Source organism: Leptonychotes weddellii, chromosome 8 (assembly GCF_054177405.1).
Source record: "Leptonychotes weddellii isolate Sample4059 chromosome 8, ASM5417740v2, whole genome shotgun sequence".
In the NCBI taxonomy this organism is placed as follows: domain Eukaryota; kingdom Metazoa; phylum Chordata; class Mammalia; order Carnivora; family Phocidae; genus Leptonychotes; species Leptonychotes weddellii.
In genome coordinates, this window is record NC_138376.1 from 92,553,372 (window position 1) to 92,558,133 (window position 4,762).

Consider the following 4,762-nt stretch of genomic DNA (forward strand, 5'->3'; position numbering starts at 1 on the left):
AACTCAACACCCAAAGAACAAATGATCCAATCAAGAAATGGGCAGAAGACATGAACAGACATTTTTGCAAAGAAGACATCCAAATGGCCAACAGACACATGAAAAAGTGCTCAAAAAAATCACTTGGCATCAGGGAAATCCAAATCAAAACCTCAATGAGATACCACCTCACACCATTCAGAATGGCTAAAATTAACAAGTCAGGAAACAACAGATGTTGGCGAGGATGTGGAGAAAGGGGAACCCTCCTACACTGTTGGTGGGAATGCAAGCTGGTGCAGCCACTCTGGAAAACAGTATGGAGGTTCCTCAAAAAGTTGAAAATAGAGCTACCCTATGACCCAGCAATTGCACTACTGGGTATTTACCCCAAAGATACAAATGTAGTGATCCAAAGGGGCACCTGCACCCCAATGTTTGTAGCTGCAATGATAACTCCTAACATCATCTCTAGTTCATTCCTTTGTTTCATTTCTTACTCTTTTCTCCCTATAATTGTGAAGTTTCAAGCTGTTTCTTGTGTCTTTAGCCACTTTGCCTGGCATTGTGATGTTATTCTTTGTGATGTTATCCTTCTTTTATGAACTAGGACTAGCCTTAACCTTTCTATTCATAGCCTTGAATAGTGAAACCCAGACCAAGAAGAGCCCCCAGATTCCCCACTCACCAGGAAGGGAGGATTTTATTTGAGCCCTCAAGTCTTCAGGACATTTGGATTACTCTAAAATAGTGGTTCTCAATCAGGGACAATTTTGCCCCTGGGGACATCTGGCAATTTCTGGAGACATTTTTGATTGTCACAGTTTGGGGGGAAGAGTGCTACTGGTTTCTAGAGTACTACTAGGGATCCTCAAATCAAGAATACTAAGCATGTTAGCCTTTCTCACTTTGAGGCTCCACGAGTTGACTCTTCTCTTACCAGGGTTGTGAAATCATCTCTTCCAGATAATAAGAAGACGTCTATTTTTATTAACAAATGCCTCTCCAATTTCATGCTCATTCTACTTCCAGCTGCCAATGAAGAGCAAGTGGCCAAGGTGGTCCTTAGGGGACTCGCTGCTACTCTCCATGGTCTGATTCCTCCCTCTAGTGGTAAACATTGCAAACGCAGCTGCAAAGGACAGAATTCCCCATTCTGCAATAGGAGGGTGGTAATGGGAATTGGTGTGCAGTGTTTAACTGATTATCTATCTCCTGTCCCCTCAACTTCCAAAATCAAACGTATTTTGGAAACATAATAGAACTTTAAGAAAATACATGAAGTCACCTTGAAAGAAATTTTATTTATTCAGTTACAGTGTAAAAGTTATGCACTTTTTATGAAGATGGAAATGAAAACCTACCTCTGTCAAGTGTAGTTCATCTGTGTTCCTTCAGCATTTTAGGAACCATCCCTGAGAATCTAAGCATGAATTTGAGCTCAGACATTTACTAACTGTGTGATCTTGTACAAGTAAATTTTCAAAGCCTTAGTTCCTTTATTTGTTTAAAAAAAAGTTCCTTCATCTGTTTAATAGTACCTATCCTACGGGGTTTAGTGTGGAGTGAACTATTGTGTGTAAATCACTAAGAATGGTGTTTGACATTCAATAAATGGCAGATATAATGACTATTAAGTTATCTGGACACACTAAGTTCTGGGTTTAGACAGGTAGCCATCCGTCACCTTCTTGATTTGCATTAGGTGGCCAAAGTAAGAAGTGTGCAGTGCCTCTCCTCTGGCCTGTTCAGAAACTACCCCAGGCCTTTGCAGCACAAATCTGTCTGCTTTGTGACCCGTTATAGACAGTCTTCCATGGTTATCATAGACAACTGAATCAGAGGCCAGGTTCGCCTATTTAGTTCTGACTCCTAACCAAGAGATTGAATGGACTGACTAGCTCTTGATCTCAAGTCTAGGAAGAGTCCATTACATAAATCAGTGACCTGGAAGGAACTATGAATCTCCCGGCAGCTCTGGATGGATTTGACTTCACTGGGACCATATTCAACACCATCTACCAGTTACTGCTCCTCCTCCCCCATTGTCACTCAAGGGGACACCCAGGTACTTGAGATCTAATTCAGAAACCACTGTAATACAGAAAGGTTGGGGGCAGTGTGGGGTGGGTGGGGGGTGGGAGCTTCAGATGCAAATACAGTTGGTAAAACTGCAAGAAAAGCAAGGAAATGATTATCATTAAAACTGATTGTAGTTCTGTGAGGAGTAGGAGAGAGTGCATGCTGGGCTTCTTGGGTGCGCATAACATTCTTTTGACATAGGGGGTCATTTTCTAATTATTTGTTGAACTGTACCGTTAAATGTTACATATTCTTCTCTATATATGTTACATTTCACAATTAAAAAGTTAAATATGCTAATTCACAAATACCCTAATGGCGCAAAGAGTGATATTGTAAGGAAAAACTGGGTATTAGTGACTCTGAATCTCTCAAAAGAACTGGACACTGAATGTGAGGAGGTTTTAATAATATTTTAATCAGCATAGTTTGCTTATATTTCCTTTGGGTACATGTCTAGAAGTGATATATGATAAAAATATGTATCTAATTCCAAAATAATTATTCCAATACATATAAAATCAACATTCCAAGGTAATAATAAATAAAATAAGTACTAATAAAAAAGGAGTTACAATAAAAATGAGAGAAAATTTCTCTTGTATCCGTTGAATCTCTTTACCATCACCCAGCACCCTTACATACTAACCCAGTCAGCCTTATATAATCAAGATTACTGCCTCCAGCTGGCCTTCAAGGCCATTCTGCATTTCCTCCCAGCAGAATTTGCTCTGGAAACCTCTGCCTACTTTTTTTTTCTCATGAAAGTTGGCCACAGCAATCTCCTCCGAACCTTGGAAGCATTACCTCCCCCAATAATGTTCTTTCATGAGCTGAAGTTTCAGGGGGTGGCAGCCACAAATTCTTGCCAGAAAATCCTTTGGCCAGAAAACTTTGTAACCGTTTATTCCACCTGAGCCAGCAGAATGAATAAAAATTATTCATAAATGAATGTGCTGAAAATAAATGAGCTCTGAATATATGTAATGCATCTATAGTATATTTAAACACCAATACTATATTTAAATATTCATAATAAGATACAGTAATTCCAAAATTGTGCAGAAAGACGATTTACATAAATGATTTTTATGATTGCAATTGAATGCTACTGTATATGAGCATAACCTCTTCACACACAATGGCTTTGACAGAATTGCTGACATTCATTTAGCTCTTCATTTACTTAAAGCAAAGTATAATTAACATATAGTAATCATTGGAAAAACCTGTTCACTGACCCATGATAATTTAAAAGCTTTCTTACCTACCCAATTTTAGGAAATTCCTTTAGGGGTTATTTTTTAATCCCACCAACAATTCATAGGTGGTTGGATGAATGAACAAATGAATCACTCTGTCAATCAACAAATTTTATTTATGGCTTCTGCAGAAGAACAATACTCACACGGAGCAAATAGAACTGACAACTGATTTCATAAGAGGTACACTGAATGAAACAGTGTACCTGAAACCACCATACAACGATGTTTGGAACATTATAAGGATTTAAGTGGGGTTATTAGAATTTCAATTTAAATGCAGTACACCTCTCAGTTGCTTACTGTAACATATGTAAAAATATGAAAATTATAGAGAAAATAATATGCAGAATAAAAATTCCTGGAATCAAATAAGAATTTCAAAAATATTTGTTTTATGAATACATGAATTCCAACAGTTTTTTGGGGGCTAATTGTTATTTTAATAGATTTTCCTAAGTTTTTTTCCTGTGTACTTTTTACAAAGTGGGATCATCTTGTATGTATTATCTTATATTCTGCCTTTATGGCTTTATATTATAAAATGTCCTTTCCCCATAGGCACTAAAAACCATTTGAAAATATAATTTTATGACTCCTTAAAACATTTTATATTTCTTAACTTACAATTCCCCTATTGTTGGGCAATAGGATTGCTCAAGGGTTTTTTGTTGTTGTTGTTTTCTTTTTTTTCTTTTTTTTGCTAAAGCTTTATAACTAAAGCTGTAATAAATGTAAATCTGGAGATGCCTGGGTGGCTCAGTTGGTTAAGCATCTGCCTTTCAGCTCAGGTTATGATTCCAGGGTCCTGGGATACAGTCCCGAATTAGGCTCCCTGTTCAGCAGGGGGCCTGCCTCTCCCTCTGACTGCTGCTCCCCCTGCTTGTGCTCTCTCTCTCTCTGTCAAATGAATGGATAAAATCTTTTTTTTTTTTAAGATTTTTTATTTATTTATTTGAGAGAGAGAGTGAGAGAGAGCATGAGAGGGGAGAGAGTCAGAGGGAGAAGCAGACTCCGCACTGAGCAGGGAGCCCGATGTAGGACTCGATCCTGGGACTCCAGGATCATGACCTGAGCTGAAGGCAGTCGCTTAACCAACCGAGCCACCCAGGCGCAATGAATGGATAAAATCTTTAAAAAAAATTAAAAAAATAAGTGTAAATCTTCATCTGTTATTTCGTAGCATTGATTCACAGAGTATTATTAAAGGGTAAAACTGTACTAGAGTAACTTTTTCCTTTTTTTAAGATTTAATTTATTTATTTGAAAGAGAGAGAGAGAGAGAGCACAAGCAGGGGGAGGGGCAGAAGAAGAGGGAGAAGCAGACTCCCTGCTGAGCAGAGAGCCCGACGTGGGGCTCTATCCCAGGACCCCTGGATTATGCCCTGAGCTAAAGGCAGACGCTGAACCAACTGAGCCACCCAGGCATCCCTAGAATA